The sequence below is a fragment of the Amphiura filiformis genome, chromosome 4 (assembly GCF_039555335.1).
Source record: "Amphiura filiformis chromosome 4, Afil_fr2py, whole genome shotgun sequence".
Taxonomy (NCBI): Eukaryota; Metazoa; Echinodermata; class Ophiuroidea; order Amphilepidida; family Amphiuridae; genus Amphiura; species Amphiura filiformis.
The window spans coordinates 58,946,578-58,965,476 of NC_092631.1; the positions used below are offsets into that span (position 1 = coordinate 58,946,578).

The following is an 18,899-nucleotide window of genomic DNA, read 5'->3' on the forward strand; positions in this document are numbered from 1 at the left end:
TTTGACCAAATACCTCGTACTTTTATCTAGTGGGGAAGTTTTTCAAACTGTATACTTAATTTTGATACACCCTGTATGTATAAACAGACTGTAGGCTGCAGCACATGATAACAAAATATAATTATAATATGCTCAATTTAAGGTTACTGACCGGAAGTGATGATCCTACGATTTCAGTTCAGTATTCCCATGCACAGGTGTTCCCTGTTTGATGTTTATGTTGCGCAATTGGAAATTGTTTATTTCCGGTCCGATTGATATCAGCCTACGAATCGGTAACCGGGATCGGTAACAGCTAATAAAGCCATGCAGGACATCACCATGCCAGTATAGGATTTATAGGTCTATGTAGGCTACATGTATTTTAGTCATACGCATTACTCTTAGGCTATGCTCTGATCTGAAGTGGTATGCTGGTAGGGCATGAGTAGGCTGAACTTGAATCTACACATCATATAACCAGAAGGGAACGGAGTTGTCGTGACTACAAGTTTGGAACGAACTGTGTCCTACAAAGTTTTGTAATTTCGACATCGACAAACAGCGGTAAGTCACGTTGTTTCAAACACATCAGGGCTATTATTTGTATTGTTGTTGCCATCTCGGTGCATAGGAATAAAGTGACAGTCTTAAATAATTCATAAAATTAGATAATTCAAAGGAGTATTTCGTGATCCTAGCCCCGGATCCTAGCATCCTCCTTTTATGACATTTTTCAGTAGATATCCATTACACCACAGAGAGGCCTATTGGAACAACAATATCTGTGATTACACTGCTCCATAGACAATGATTTCACGATATTTTTGCTAAACGACTTTATCTGCAAGAAGTTTTTTGTACATACAAATTATGTAGCCAGAGGTTTCCAGTGGTATAAAAATCTCAACTTTTTTTGAGAAAAGTGGGGGGGGGGGTGATGCTGTGGATCACGAAAAGCCCTTTTAAAACATGAAAACAATTAATGCAAACAATACCCTAAAAAGGTTCTTTCAGGCAACTGCGCGTATAGTATAGATTTAAAAAATTTGCATTTACTTATAGGTACTGGATCGGATGTTTCGGGTGCAATAAAGGAATAAAAAATTAAAAATGGCGTACTCTTTGCCATCCCCTCCCCCCCAATTTATATATAAGACAACCCTTTGCCTAATGTGAAACGAACATAATTTCAATGTTTTGGGAGAGTTTTATATCGCAAGACAGGTAAAACAAATCTTAATATAACACCCCAGCAAACACAAAAAGTTTTTCGACATCATTCGCAAAAGGTTATAAAAGGTTGTCAGAAAACATTTAAATGTCGGGTTATATAAATGGTATATTAAGGGTATATTAAGAGGAAGACCAAGGAAGAGGTGGGCAGATGGAGTAAAGGAAGTACTCTCAAGTCATGGGATTACCATGAGTGAGGCTACCCGAATCGCCCAGGAAAGAAAGTTACATTTCCCCACGACGATGAAAGGCAAAAGTGGTGGATTAAAGTAAAGTAAGTAAGTAAGTATTAAGGGTATAAAACGTTTTCATAACATTAAAAACATTTTTGATAATCTACTGCCCAGCAAACACAAAATGTTTTACAGAAAACGTTTAAATGTCGGGTTATATAAAGGGTATAAAAACGTTAAAATAACATTCCAAAAACATTTTTAAAAACTTGATACAAAACATTCTAAACAGAATGTTATTTTGGGGCTGAAAAATTATTTTGCGAAAAATGTTTGCCCACAATATTTGCAATAACGTTTTTAAAACATTTTCATGACCTTTATATAACCCAACATTTATTAAAACGTTTTGAAAAAAAAAAATGTTAAGGACATTTCTGTGTTTGCTGGGTGCAAACATTTTAACATAATGTTATTTAAGTGTTGACAAAATATTTGGCAGAAAATGTTTGCAAAAATAGTTAAAAATAATATTTTGAAAAATTGTTAAAAATATTGTTGTAGTGTGTTTTCATACAAAACGTTTTAAAACGTTTTCATGACCTTTATATAACCCGACATTTTAATGTTATTAAAACGTTTTTACCTAAACCAAAAGCCAAAATAAAACTTATATAAAACGTTTTAAAAACGTTTTTGTGTTTGTTGGGACGTAACTCGCCTTTTCGTGCTTGAGCTGCCGAACTAATAAACGTGATATATAAATATCTACCAAAAAGTAATTACCCCCTTTAAAATGACCCAATGGGCCCTATTCCAAAACGGTTGATCGCATATGCAAAATGTGGGATATGCATGCATTCGAAGCAGAATTTATCTGGGCGTTATGACACCTCATTTGTTGCAATGGTCCTAATATTCAATGATATTGATGTCGTAGCGTACATTTAAGTGAAGGTACCCCAAGATTTGAAAGTTTTTTTAAATAGTAAAATCCTATTGCCTTGTATTCAGTATCATTAAAGGAAATCTGCTCAGCTCTCATTATATTATCTCTTTTTGAATGCTCTTGGAGGGGATCAAAACCTACATGATAATCAATAACAATTGTCATTTTTCTGACTAACAAGGTCCTAAATCATGGAATGGCCTACTAAGGCTAGCTTCAGACTCCGTATTGTACGTACAATATTGTATGTACAATACTTTTCGTGACGTCAAAAAGTATATTACACGTGCAATAAATATACGTGCCACGACGAGTTGAATCATATTAAATAACGCGCTATAACCCTGACGGTTCATTGTTTGCTAAATCCAAGCGAGGTCACCAGAAAATCTATGCAAGAGAAATTTCTACTGCTGCTGAAGAAAAATCCTAGAGTGCGTTTGGAAGTTTTTTCTGCGCTTTACCAGTAGGCCTAATAAATTCATAAAAAAATAAAAATCAAATAAAGATTTAGGGCGAATGTTTTTACTCACTGCTCATCTGATCCACTTTCCCAGGAAACTAAACACCGATACTCCTTAGTTTTTCCCTGACTTTCCAGACATAATTATGAGTAAACATCAAATTAAATGTTTACAAAACAATCAAATATAAATGTATATACATTCGTTTGCATTTTGTGCATAAATATTAATATTAATAATGTACAAACATTAAAAAAGGGGCCTAAGAGTATGTCTATTTTTAATCATATACTAATTCCGCCATAACATGCCCAAACATATTTTGTATTATATGAAATCGTGTATGGAACCCAAATTCCAATCAAAAATAAAAACAAATTTGTTATCAAATACACTAGGCCTATACATTGTATTACAGGAATTTAATAGTTGGTGCATTTTAATAAATCAATAGATTAACACGGGTAATTGACGAGAAATATTTGGCAATACCGGATTTAAGACAGAGCCAGTGGATAAAGAAATTAATTAAAATTAAAACAAATTAAATGAGAAAATGAAAGCAAGGACATTTGGTGAAGTATTGTTTTAGAATGCGAAGGAGTCCTAAATGTTATCCTGGCCCAGGACACTGATTACTGTAAATTCGATCCATAGTTATAGCATTCAACATTTTCAATGTGATTTATGCCTATTTTTAATAAAATACCGAAATCCGATGTATCAACGTTGTATCGTGCACAAATTATGATTCGAGACTATTTCATTTGACACGGTTGTATGGATTTCAAAAGATCGGTCCTATAATAGATATCGATTAGAGAATTACAGCAAGAGGCTTTGAGGATGCCGTAATCCTCTTGACAATCAACCAATCAGAGAGACATATTTCAGAAATATATTCGTAGAATTGAAACTCTTTCAACTCTGAAATATATATTTCAAGTAATCTCGTTTCACATTTAGCAGCACTTTGGCTTGCAATAAAGCCACGAAGGGGCGGTAATGCTAATATGCGATTTCAGTCAAATATTGGTGCAAATATACGATTTCGGTCAACTATTTGGCTATCCTTTGCCCAAAATTATGATATGTTTATTAGTAACAACAACTCTTAGGAGGGTTTTCGAGTAATTTTAGCGAAATAATGAGGTAAAATAAAAGAAAACCCTCTTACAATTTTGGACGCTTAACTGTGGTGTTCTAGGTGAATTAAAATATCACAATTAACAAGTTTAATTCAAAATCGTTGTCCTACAAGCACATGTTAAATGGCTCGATTCATATTAGGTATAAGTTGGGACATTGTCAGATTGTGTGAACATTACAAATACAAACAATAAGGTTGAAAAAAAATAGCCATTTAAAAATGATTTTAAAAGATCGTCTATTTTGTAGCTTTATGACACTGAATAGACCAAATATCTGCCTCTGACGAAAAAAAAATGTTTTCCATGCTGATTTGTTTTTGTAACAAGTACCGTATGTCATTTCAAAAGAAAGAAAAAAGGCGGATATTACTTTTAAAACTCAACGCATTACTATTAATACGCCTATAATTAATGAAAAAGTATAGAAGGCGTTGCATCCGGTTCTGATGAGGGGAGGGCACAAGCCGTTTTCGGCAGTTTTATGGGATTTTCTAAAATTTCAGATCAATGGGGGGCTTCCGTGCCCCTATAACGCTACGGTTACTGCATTAACACGTGTATGGATGTATTGTGATGATCATAAGTAGGCCTATAACATACACCATCATAACATGCCTCAACGATATCAATATGTAAAAAGGTGTTGCAAATTCATAACACAGCGTGTTATAATGTAACGAATGCTATGCCAAAACTTTTTTTTTTAAATATATCAGTATCAATAAAATCAGAACCAGAATAAATACATAGGCCTACAAATAATACTTTTAAACTGACTAAATCAATATATGACTAAATATCAGTATAAATGAATCTCTAAATCAATTAATCAATCAGTAATCAATCAATCAATCAATCAATAAATAAATAAATACATAAATAAATAAATACATAAATAAATAAACAAATAGGCCTAAATAGATAAATCTATAAATAAATAAATAAATAAGAACTGATTGTGCCATTTATATTATTATTACAATTTTAATATTATTAATATTAGTATTAATATTATTAACTTTAAAAAGGTGCCCATTGATTATATAATAACTCAAGTACAGTTGAATACAAGAAGACATAAAAAGATGTTCATCATTCCGTGCACTCACTAAATTTACCACTCTTAGAAATTTGGCAACTCCGTATCAATTAAGCAACAAATGATTGTAGCAAAATATATATTTTCCCGGTACATACTATTTATTGCCTGTGCAATACTTTTTGACGTCACGAAAAGTATTGTACATACAATATTGTACGTACAATACGGAGTCTGAAGCGCGCTTTATTGCAAGTTGTCCTTAGTTGGATTAACAACTTCCTGATTGGGAGGTGTTGTGATCTTCTTGATGTTGGTCCAAAAAAAAACACATTGATGTCATGTTTTAATATGGGATTAAGTACATGGTCAATTCCAAGCGTTGCGGAATGATGCAAAATGCCTTCGTATAAATTTCTTTTTAATGTAGCAGCCAAACATGCATTAACAGCACAAGGTCAATAGCATAATGGCAAACTATTTTTAGTAGGTGAATGATTTAGGTCATGTAGGTAGGAGAAACTTTTCCAAACCACCCTAATTTCCTAATTTGCATATGCGATCTTCGCGTTGCGGAATGATGCCCACGGGAGCAGTATTTTTTGAACGAATACCATTTTGGGCAAATTCTGTGAGTTTAGTAATCTGAGAATTAAATTTGCCATTTAATGTAAAGCTTAGGATGTAAACTAACAATTGTCAGTATCCATTTGAAAAAAATCGTGGGCATCGTCTCTTTATGCCTAATAGGTCATATTGCGGAATGATGCAAGGAGCGTTGCGGAATGATGCTGTGTATAAAATCCCATCGAAAATGTTTGATAAATAAAAATAAAAATATCATCAACAGATCAATACATTTGAGTAAATTGTGTTTTATATACTTACTTAGCTAATTATGTTAGCTGACAAATATCAATATTTATCCAAACATTATATTACCGTGTTGTTTTTATCCGATAATCTGTGTTGCAAGGTCACATTCCGAAATTAACATTATGTCCACATTCTGCTAGTCTAAAATTCTTGGCAGTGAAATTTGTTACTGGATGTTCGCCCCCGGGGGGGGGGGCACTCAACTTTGGAAGTGACGGGTATGTGCCTACCGGAGTCGCGAAGTAGGGGCCTATCGGGTACAAAGCGTTATTTTAAAAAGGGGTCATTGGGTACAAACAAAATAAAAAGGGGGTCATTGGGTACAATATTTTGAAAAAAGGGGTCATCGAGTATAAGATTTTTTTAAAGGGTCATCGGGTAGAAAATTTTGAAAAAATGGAGCAAAATTTTGAAAATTTCGGCATAATTTTGAAAAAAATGGAGCAAAATTTGACAGTTTCGTCATTTTTTTCTTGCATTTTGATGATGCTATTCTAGAAAAAAGGGGGTCATTGGGTAGCCGCAACCAAAAAAAGGGGGTCATTGGGTAGCCGCAACTAAAAAAAAGGGGGGTCATCGGGTATAGTCGACTTCAAAAGAGGGGGCCTATTGACAGGCACATACCGTCACTTCCAAAGTTGAGTGCCCCCCCCCCCGGGTGTTCGCCACAGAATGTAACATAACAACTATCACCATCTATCAAGAAATATTCATCACCGTTTTTATTTTATCGTAAATTTACAACAAAATCCTTGCAAACCATGAATCCTTATCGTGTTGCGGCTGACTGCAAGGGTTTTGCGGGGGAAATGTCACTTACATTTATGGGTTCAGGCAGTGCTGAAACACCAGATACTGTAAAGATAGTTCTGTGCAATGCATTATAGAATGTTTTAGCACAAAATTGTGTTTAATTTTTTTCAAACTGGTACATTATGAATTATGCATCATTCCGCAACGTTGCGGAATGATGCAATTTTAATTGGTCGTTACCACCGCAAATTAGACTTTTTGAAAATTATTTTTGTTTCATTGGATTGGGATGAATAAATTTGCTTTGCATTCTAGTTTTAATGAAAATCAACCTTATTTTAAAATTGCAGTGCTAATGAATGATACTTTTGCGTTGCGGAATGATGATTTTAATCCTAAAATTAGTACTCAAACAATGCTGACGAAGATTCACGTTATAAATATGAAAATTTCTGGGTGTTTATCAGGGGCGGACTGGTGGTTTTAGGCGGCCGTGGCAAATTTATTAAGACCGGCCCTATTACTCAAATAGAGCGCAGGGAGCGAAGCGAGCGTAGCGACTAGTGCATGGGGTCCAGGGGCCCGCGTAAGGGCCCTGGTAGGGTCCAGGGGCAAAGCCCCTGGTGAGGGTCTAAGGGTTTTAGCTATTCTAGGGGGTCAGGAAGCCCGGATTTGACAATGATTTCTGAAGCCAAATTCCATTTGTACAGACTTGAAATATTCTTTATCCATTGTCACTCACTTGCAATAATCAAGATCAAACCAACAGTTATTCAATTTATAAGTAGTGCATGTTTTATGTTTTGACTCATTTGCACACATATAGAATTGCATCTTTGCAGAACTGTGTTATCATATCGTGAGTATATATTCAATCATTAAAAGACAAATGCTAAAAATTGTTTAAGCCTACTGGGTAAAGGTAAATAGCAACTTTTTTAAACTATTGCGATTTCAGCATCTAGCGAATGGTAGTGAGCTTTGGCAAAAATTGCATTGATCATTTCATAGCAAGCGTGATAAAACTCCACAGTGGCGTAGATTTGTTTTTGACATTGGGGTTGGAAAAAAAATATTCTTGAAATAGCACCTTTTGGCGACATAAGTTTATTGTACAAATGCGCGCGAAGCGCACAGACATTTTTGGCATATTGAAGCTAAACTGGTGATGATGCAGTGGAATAAATTCGCGCGAAGCGCGAAAAAATTGACACTTTTTAGGCTAAAATAGCCAAATATGAGATTGATTTGGTCAGAAACTCACATAGGCCTACAGGTGTCATCATGGGAAGCTTGTATGGACCATCCCTTTTAAAATATTGGGGGATTTATCCCCATCCCCGGGATCTACGCCTATGAGTTGAAACATCAAAAGGGAAAGAAATTGGTTTGAGTATTGAACTGAGTAATGTGGCTGTAAGTATTATGTAATGTAATCCCTGCATTACAAGGAGCACCCCAGCCCAGAGGTTTTCGAATGATGGTCTAGCCGTGCTAGTTTTGACAGCTGATGGTGGTCCAAAGGCTGGGAGGGGTGGCACTCACTAAAAATGAGTGAAGCGATGTGCGTGCAGTGCGGCCACAACCCACATTAACCCCCATTTTTCAACTCCCTCTCACTCAATGACCACTTTTTTTTTTTTTATTTTACTGAATTACTGAACTCCTCACTCAATGACCCCTATTTTTTCTTTTCCTGTCACAATAAGACCTCCCTTTGTAAAGAATTTTTGACAAATTTCTGGTAGTCTTTCACCGTTGTTTCTCAAAAAAAAATCACATTTTTATGACTTTTGAAAAACAATTATCAAAAATTTGTCAACTTTTATATTTTGACCCAAGTTTTGTCCCAGTCTCACTGAAAGAACCCCCTTTTGAGGCCTCCTTACTGAATGACCCCCTTGGTCATATGGCGTCGAAGCTCTCACCAAAAGACCACTATGATAGCATGTATAGTTTCAAACTGGTGTCCCATGTCCGCACATCCCCGTCACTTCGAAAGTCGAGTGCCTGTAGGCCTATCAGCCCCTATTTCTACAGGCCTTAGGCCCTATCACTATGCAGACAAACAGCGGGCACACTGTGTAGGCCCTTATATTACTCACCCCTCCCCCCTCAATGATCCCCTCTTTTCTTCTCTTTTCCTTTCTTTCTCCTATGTCTGCCTAATACCAAATGCTCATACCGGCCCTAGCCTCATTCCGCAGCCGCAATGAAATACAAATATTCCATTGACAGCCAGCCCAATATTTTGCTGTTGGCTTAAAATTTAAAAATTTTGCTGTATCGCATCTAGAGTATTGGCCTTTTGCTGTGTTTACGGTCTAGAGAATTGATTCAAAAGGCCATTTGTAGGTGATACCGCGACGGTGTACTAGTGGCCGGCCTATAATAGCTTAGTGTTAGGGCCTATACCTTAAGCCCTAGGGCCTATGTCTTGGGCCTTACGCCTTCGGCTCTCGGACCTATGCCTCAGGCCTAGGGCCTATGTCTTAAGATACTCCTTCCCCATTCTCTCCCCTTTTCTTCTATTTTCCCTTTCTTTCTCCTCTTTTTCCTTTTCTCTCTTTCTCTTTTTTCTCCCCTTCTCCTTTCTTTTCCTTTTTCTTTCTTTTTTTTTTTTTTTTGAGCAACCGGCCCTGAGCGGCCCAGAACCAAGCGGCCCATGTGGCGATCGCCACAACGCCACAGTGGCCAGTCCGCCCCTGGTGTTTATATTTTGAGTTACTTATATTCTTTATATTCACATGCATAATTTGTTCCCAAAATGTTACAGTGCAGAGCAGCTGCAGTATTTTAAGTTTTGCTGCTTTTACCAGTCCAGAATATGCAAATTTATGCAAATTAGGATGTTTTTCTAACAATGAACACCTTTCCCTCAGAAAAAAGTATGTTTTCAGAAAAATATGGCCTTTTAGCTACAATATGAGACCAAAATCACATATTTGACATGATTTTTAAACTTTGACAATTTGGGCGAGCTTGCTTGGAATTGATCAAATAATGACCACTGATGTGAATACCCAGCAAACACAAAAACGTTTTTAAAACGTTTCAAATAAGTTATATTTTGGATTTTGGTTTAGGTAAAAACGTTTTAATAACATTAAAATGTCGGGTTATATAAAGGTCATGAAATCGTTTTAAAACGTTTTGTAAAACACACTACAACAATATTTTTAAAATGTTTTCGAAATGTCATTGTAAACTATTTTTGCAAACATATTTGGCCAAATATTTTGTCAACACTTAAATAACATTATGTTAAAATATTTGCACCTAGTAAACACAGAAATGTTCTTAAAATGTTTTTTACAAAACGTTTTAATAACATTTAAATGTCGGGTTATATAAAGGTCGTGAAAACTTTTTAAAAACGTTATTGTAAATATTTTGGGCAAACATTTTTTGCAAAATATTTTTTCAACCCCAAAATAACATTCTGTTTAGAATGATTTGTAGCAAGTTTTCAAAATGTTTTTGGAATGTTATTAAAACGTTTTTATACCCTTTATATAACCCGACATTTAAATGTTTTCTGTAAAACATTTGTGTTTGCTGTGCAGTAAATTACCAACAAATGTTATTTAATGTTATGTAAACGTTTTATACCATTAATGTACCCTTTATATAACCCGACATTTAAACGTTTTCTGACAACCTTTTATAACCTTTTGCGAATGATGTCGAAAACGTTTTGTGTTTGCTGGGTAATGATTATTTATTGATTATCACATATTTTGACCTCCTACAAATTCACGGAACAAGAAGACTAATCCAATGAGAGCTGAAAATATTTCCTTCCATGGACAGCGAATACAAGGCAATAGCATTTTGCTGCAACTTTCAAATATTGGGTTACTTTCATTTAAGGGGGTACTACACCCCTGTCCAATTTTGTGCCTATTTTTGCATTTTTCTCAAAAATTATAGCACGTTGGTGACAAGTAAGATATGTATATTATAGGGGCAAGGACTACAACTACTGTACTGAAAATTCAGCGACTCAAAGCAAGTAGTTATTGATTTATTGATCAAATATTGGTTTTCCCTCATTTTTGACTGTAACTCCACAACTAATGTCTGTGCTGAAATAAAATTTCCAGTGCAGTAGTTGTAGTTCTTGCCCCTATAATATACATATCTTACTTGTCCCCAATGCGCTATAATTTTTGAGAAAAATGCAAAAATGGGGACAAAATTGGGCAGGGGTGTAGTACCCCCTTAAATGTACTCTGTGACATCAATATTGGGACCATTCCAATAAATGAGGTGTCATAATCATGATAATGCGCAGAAATAAATTCTGCTTCGAATGCGTATTAATTGTTTTGGAATAATGGTCATTTACTTTTTGGTAGATGTTTATTTTATTCGGTTTCCCTTAACTTCCAAAAAGTTACAAAAGTTTGAAAAATTCTTCTTAAATCGACGAGTAGAAGATGGTAAGGTGGGATTAGATGTAATGTTAGAAGAATAAAATAATAATAAGATAATGACAGCTCTTTGGAACATGATAGTTGGCGGAAGCGGGTCATTACTCGTTGACTGCCGATAAAACGCCCAATAAAGACTTAGTCACCGGACCGCGCCGGCCAGTTAAAGTACATGCCCTATCACACCACTCCACACCATACAGAAATTCTCCCAGTCACATTTCCCAAATATGAAATTAAAAAAAGTCAAATTTTAATTTAGTTCTTTTAAAGTTTGGCAGAGGCGGGGTTCGAACTCACGGCGCAACGCTTAGTACTCTATGAGCCTAGCGCCTTAGACCACTCGACCACTTGTCTTGTTGTTATTCATCTGAAACTTATTTAAAAATATAATCGCAACTTCAACATAGGCCTACCACGTGACAAGCAAAGGCAGAAAACGTATTATATTTTGGAATTTTATCTGCTTAAAACATTAATGTGTATTATAATAGAGCTACCGTTATTTATATTGTTGAATTCTCAAGCGCATCATTTCGAATTGGGTTTGGAAGATACATTCTCCTAAAGCCCGATACTGACTCCACCTGTACATTTTAATTTCATCGCGCGATGCTGAGATGTTTGAAAAGCATCGCAGCATCGCATACCGCTGCGAAGTGGAGTCAGGATCGGGCTTAATTCGAACCACCAACATCCATGGTTCGATGTAGAGAGTCTTTCCTATTCAGAGGAAATACACACCTTATTGCCTTTTAACAATAACCAATGACACTAGCACGTAATTCCAGTCAAGCGCCAATCTTTAATCCTATTGTTGAAGAGGATAATAAGCTTATACTTATGTATAGTATTATTAAAAAGCTGAAGTCTTTGTTTGGCTAAATCCTGTTCAAGTGTGGCTAAATCCTGTACGAATGTCAGCGGCGAATGTCAGGTTATTATTTCCCAGTCTTGAAAAAAAATTGCAGGCAGAGGTGGGAATCGATCTCGGTACCACCCTGTTAAAAAGCACTGTGCAAAACCACTAACCCAACTAAATATCTGTTGTGAGATGCTTGACATTAATCTTAATGGAACAAATCGCGGAATTAAATCAGTAATAAAAGAAGTAGATTCTTATTTAGCGGCCAAATTGGATAAAAGGGGAAATATTTGTCCCTGCTCTAAAGAAAACATAGGTTAGAAAATTATCAAATAAATTTAAATTAAAATTGAGATTTTATATTTATTTATTTCACGAGGCGGCATTTTCACAGACAAACACTGTATACGCTAAAAACTCGACCCTCATTACTAGATGATGGCATAGCTCAGTGTTAGAGCATCAGACTGGTAATGTCAATATCGTTGGTTCGAATCCGCCCGTCAGCAATGGTTATTATGATTTTAATGCTACGCTACAATTTGTTCAATTTGTTCAATTTTTTTCATTTATTTATTTATTTATTTATTTATTTATTTATTTATTTATTTATTTATTTATTTATTTATTTATTTATTTATTTAAATAATTTGATATATTTGAAAGGGGTATTTGAGCAATTTGAAATTTTTACCCCGTATAATCCTATGGGGTCATTTTGAACACACCCCCTCCCAAATTGCCAAACTTAACGCACAACACCTATGAGTTTAAATCATACATAATGATCAGTACGTCCATCATGAATGAGTGGTCACTGCATTCATTTGGGAATGTGTAGGGACTGCAGCTTGATTCACCATCCACAACATGATAATGTGTGCACATGCTACATTATATACACTTGTAGGCCTATGTTGTTGTTGGTGTATAAGTAATGAGCCTTGCAATTGAAATGCCTCAAGCTTTTAATCCAATATTCAGATTATCTATTTGTTTTCATGAATTGGAAGACATTCTTTGATGTATTACTGAGCTCAATGATCTGAAATTACTGGAGTGTGAGGTCAGCATAGTATTTTATTAACAGAAAGTATAGAGGCCCTGCATGAAATTATCGATTGGCTCCAAACAAAGGATTTGAGCCGGTGTCCTTCACCGTAGTTATGGCGGAGTGCAGTCCATTCAATCAAATGTTGTCATCAACCTATTTGATTGCAATCATGCTTTTGTTGAATGCATTTGAGTAGTCCGCCATATTTACGGGATGATATGTCACATGCAAGGCCTCTATTCTCCAAATTCATTTCCTAATGTATGTGAGAATGATACAATAATGACATGATGAACATAGTCATTGATGCATCAGTTTTAAAATAGACTAGGCGGTTACCATATTTGGCGGTTCTCGGCTGGGCGCGATTACCAGGCTGATGGTGACATGCCCATACGACAGTTTTTACTCATTTGACCTCACATGACCCCTGGCGACCCCAAAATGACCTTCCAAAAATTTGGCTCTAAATGTTGACTGTACCCACCAAGTTTCATGCCCATACGACAGTTTTTAGTAATTTGACCTCAGATGACCCCTGGGTGACCTTGGATGACCCCAAAATGACCTAAACTTATAACTCTAAATGTTGACTGTACCCACCAAGTTTCATGTCCATATATGAGTTTTTACTAATTTGACCTCAGATGACCCGTGGTGACCTTGGATGACCCCAAAATGACCTTCAAAAATGTTGTTTTAAATGTTGACTGTACCTACCAAGTTTCATGCCCATATGACAGTTTTTAGTAATTTGAACTAAAATGACCCCTGGGAGGGGGCCCCGGGTCGGATGACTTAACGAACATAAACTTCTTCTTGCCAGGACAGAACTACACCCACCCACCGAGTTTGAGCCTCGTACGACCTAGTTTCATGCCCATATGACAGTTTTTAGTCATTTGACCTCAAATGACCCCTGGGAGGGGGCCCCGGGGTCGGATGACTTAACGAACATGAACATCTTCTTGCCAGGACAGAACTACACCCACCCACCGAGTTTGAGCCCGCCCCGTAGGACCTAGTTTCATGCCCATATGACAGTTTTTAGTCATTTGACCTCAAATGACCCCTTGGAGGGGGGGCCCTGGGTCGGATGACTTAACGAACATAAACTTCTTCTTGCCAGGACAGAACTACACCCATCCGCCGAGTTTGAGCCCCGTACGACCTACGACGGCCTCACATTAGCAGTCACAGACAAAACCTAGCTCAAAATAAATAACTTAGAAAATTTTCTTGATGTCCTTTAACATGTTTCCATAGTTAACCATCGTTAGCCATGGATATCTATGCTGTAGAACTGACCGGTGACTAAGTCCGATTTATTGGGACGTCTATCGACCACTCGACGAGTAATGGGGGGCATAGCGCCGGGGGGCACTCACTAAAAATGAGTGACGGGGATGTGCGGCCACATTGACCCCATTTTTCAACTCGCTCTCACCCAATGACCCCCTTTTTTGTTTTACTGAACTCCCTCTCACCCAATGACCCCCTTGTTTGTTTTCCTATCACCAAAAGACCCCCTTTTTAAAAAAATTGTGAGTAAAATTATGATAATCTCTCACTGAATGACCCCATTTTTTCATTACTTTTCTTCAAATTTTTCAATTGTTTTTTCAAATTTTGAAAAATTTTTCAATTTTTTAATCAACTTTTATTATCTGGACCCAAAATTTTTCCCAGTCTCACTGAATGACCCCTTTTTTAGTCAGATTTCCCCAGTCTCACAGAAAGACCCCTTTTTTTGGAACCTTCTCACTGAAAGACCCCCCTTTTTCGGTGTCTAGGCTCAGTTTCGAACTGCTGTCCGCACATCCCCGGCCCCGTCACTTCCAAAGTCAAGTGCCCCCCCCCCCGGCATAGCGTATGGGACACTTTCCCCTAAATTAGACCATGCCGCAAATATACTGAGCGGAATAGTCTTTCTTATATTTGAGTAGAAAGCAGATATACCACACATTATTTTAATTTCCAAAATCCCATCTCATTTTTGATTTTAAACGAATCAAAAGGAGGTTGCATTGTACCATTCATGCTTAAATATCGTATGCGATTGCAGAAAATAAGTGCACACCCCTATAGAGGAGTAGATGTTTAATGACAGCAAAAAACTCAGATTTCCAAGTTAGTCTATCAGCAAATGTCTGGATTTCTGAACTATTTTTTGTCATAAATACAGGGTGTCCCAAAAAAAAAAGAGGCCCCTCATTGCGCCCTCTTTTTCCCCTATTTCTGAAAAGTTGATCAAATATATTTTGGTATGTAAAGAAACCTTAAGTCGTTAGCTTTTATAAACCAAAACAATTATATCAATCGGCTCACAACTTTTGAAGATATACTCTTTTAAAGAAATGTACCCGTTTTTCACTCTGTCCACGGAGAAGGTTTGGCTACTTCAAAGATTGAAAAGGAGTACACATACCATGCATGAATATCAAACATTCCTCAATGATAACTTTATAAAATAACTTTAATTATGGAATGGGCTTTAGCGGTGGGTTTATGGGCAATGGATTTTGTTAATAGTGTCATTAATTTGTGGGTAAAATGGATGCCGAATGGGACTTCTTTTGCTTTACTTGCAATTACTTAATTTTTCTTACGTTATTTATGCCTTTTTTTAAATTATGTTTCTTACTTTCTTACTTTGTTGTTTCTTGCTTTTTTTAAATTTATTTACAACATAAGTCATTTCTCTTTTAGGATAAAAGGTAGCCATAAAAGGCTGTTTGGTTTGTCTTTGGTTCTTCTGAAGTGAGTTTACTGTGCTGCTCTGCCCTCTACCTGGTTGCCTCCTTCGCGAATACAGGTTTCAGCCCTGGTCCTCATTGCATCAATTGCGTTGCGTACCATCCTTGTGCGCCGGATACTTGCAAATGCATTCAGTAATACCTTTGCGAAGATCTTGGATTTTGCCACAAAGGAATAAAATCAAGTGGTGTGAGGTCTGGTGATCGTGCAGGCCCTCCATCCCAACCATTCTGTTTGCTATCCGTGAACAGAGTGAAAAACGGGTACTTTTATTTAAAAGGGCATATCTTCCAAAGTTGTGGGCCGATTGAAATAATTGTTGCGGTTTATTAAAGCTAACGATTAAAGGTTTCTTTACATACCAAAATATATTTAATCAACTTATCAAAAATAGGAGAAAATGAGGGCGCAATGAGGGGCCTCTTATTTTTGGGACACCCTGTACCAACGAAAACCCCGGAAATCAAACACCTGTGCAAAATTTCCCGGATATTTTTAACAATTTCATCTCGATATTACGGAATTCCAACCACATATTGCACAGAAGAGTATATAGAGGAGTGGCCAGTGCCGCCGAGAGCCATGATGAAAAAACCCGGATTTTTTAATTGCAAAAAGAACTAGTGGCAAATGGTGGTCATAGACCACAAACCTAGCTGGGGCGTGTTAGTGTTGTGGAGGTATCTGACTCCTGCAAATGTTCCAAAAATTTACCCCTGGTCATGAGGTTTGTTGTCACCGAGATTGAGTCCCGTACTCTTTACAGATGTCCGGAAAATGACATTCTAAGATTTGACCCCAGATGACCTTTGACCTTACCCCTGTAAAATGTTCCAACATGTTCCCCTGGTCACGAGGTTTGAAGTCACCGAGATTGAGCCCTGTACCCCTTACAGATGTCCAGATATTGAAATTCTAAGATTTGACCCCAGCTGACCTTTGACCTGACCCCTGCAAAACGTTCCGAAATATTACCCTGGTTATCAAGTTTATTGTCACCGAGTTTGAGCCCCGTACCCCTTACAGATGTCCAGAAAATGCATTTCTAGGATTTGACCTCTGCGCGACCTTTGACCCGACCCCCTGCAAAATGTACCCCTGGTCGTGAGATTTGTTGTCAATGAGTTTGAGCCCCATACTCCTTACAGATGTCCAGATAATGCAATTGTAAGATTTTACCCCCTTAATGACCTTTGACCCCAATTCTGTGCACAGGTTATGGGCACTGGGTATAGCTGATGCATATGTACGTGCAAGTGACGTCATTGTGCTATGCTATTTGTGGTAGAAGAAGCATTTTGAAGGTATTTTGTTATATTCCGGTAATGCCCCTTTAATGACATTTGACCCCAATTATGTGCACATATTATGGGCACTGGGTATATGCATATGTGCAAGTGACGTCATTGTGCTATGTAATTTGTGGTAGAAGAAGCATTTTGATGAATACTTCAGGTACAGAATGTTGACGGATATTATTGAATCCGTTGAAAGGATTCAAAATGGAGTATCTTATTATTGTTAGAACTTTATTTTCAAAATTAAAAAGTGTAAGAAGCTGTCTTATTATACAATTGCACTTTAGTAGAGCAACGATTTGCCATGCTAAGTACCTGTGCCTACAGGAGTACAAAGCTAGGGTATATCGGTGGCGATTTTTGCCGAAAAGGGGGGGGGGGTCATTCAGTGGCGAAATGCTAAAAATTGGGCGTCATTGACCGTCAAAAAGTAACGTTCTGGGCAAAAATTTGCAAAAAATTAGCAATTTTGCAGGTAAATGGCTACAAAAATGTAAAAAATTTGTTCAAAATGCGCAATTGTTCAAAAATTTGCAGGTTTGGTGTAAAGTTGATAAAAAAATGATAAGGCACATGACGCGTACCAACATACCGTAAAACCCCGTCTACAAGGATATACCTAAGAAACGCCCTCAATAAAATTGGTTGCTTGTTGTATTTGGAGTTTGAGCAAATATATACTGGCACTGGGTGGCTATGCATTCCATCTAAGTATGTTGTAACACCAATCAATTGTATTGACATAATAACGACTGTTTCGTATATCAGGATCGTATAGCTCAATTGATAGAGCGTCAGACTTTGGAACTGAAGACATGCTGAAGAGAGCATGGTCCGGGCACCGGTTCCGTTTTTTCATTCTCGTTTAATTTTAACTTTTTGACATGTTCTTTTATCTTTCTTCAAATCTACCTTTCTACTTTTAATTTTAGGTGCGGTTTTTTTTTTTTTTTTTTTTTAGTTTTTTTATAGTTTTTTTAGTAATTTTGTGGTTTTATAGAAACTAGTAAAAGCATTTATTCTAAATAATAGCGAAACCCACGGTTAGACAGATGTGTTGTAACTACTTGTCTGTCCTCGTCTTTGCAATAAAAACCTATGTTGCACCTTTGTGCCATCCCAATTCTTGAGGTAGGGTGCGTTTTTGGCTTAAGCACGATTTTGTTTCTACTTGAAATGAAATCAAAATAAATATTGTTCTGTTGCCACAATTGCAGTTTTTTCAATAAAAAAAAATAGATGAGGAATAATAATTATTCCATATTTGAATCTATTGCCCATCAAGAATAGAGTGTCTTCAAAAACTTCAATCAATTCATCTGACAAAGGAAACTATTCTGGTCATTCAATTTTGTTTCGCTTGCACCTGTTATATCACAGGCGTTGGTAGAGAAGGCACACTTCTCTTGTCTTCACCGAAGTAGTGATGTAAACACTAACATGATTAATTACCATAGCTAGCAATGGACATACACTATTTTTGTTCCACTTGAACCCATACTATAGGCTATTCGCTGTCGATGTGACGTAATTAATCGGATTAACTACCATAGCAATTGATGAATACAATTTCGAATATATAGTCCTGCACTTCATCGTTCACGTGGCACCTATGCATTAAACCATAGTTGTCAAAGAAATGCTAATCACTCGCCATGTAAGATTAGTATTTATGAAAAGAGTGGTATTCAATCTATGTTTGGTGACATACGCGGGTGATTAGTGCAATCTGCTTGATGGTAGTTATTGCGATTATTACGTCACTTCGACAGCGAATTGTAGTATAGACGAATCCAACAAGCCAAGTGATGGTCAGAATTTATTCGGCCATTATACGCTGGTGAAGTTGCGTAATTAATCGGATTAATT

At 36.7% G+C, this 18,899-nt stretch overlaps 1 protein-coding gene across 1 annotated transcript in view; it reads left to right on the forward strand.

Moving 5' to 3' along the window:
- LOC140151133 (uncharacterized) overlaps nucleotides 1-18,899 on the forward strand; it is a 23,006-nt gene continuing 4,107 nt past the window's right edge. The window contains exon 1 of the mRNA XM_072173355.1: nucleotides 1-546. The gene's annotated coding sequence lies outside the window, so the exon portion shown is untranslated. The remainder of the gene's footprint in view (nucleotides 547-18,899) is intronic.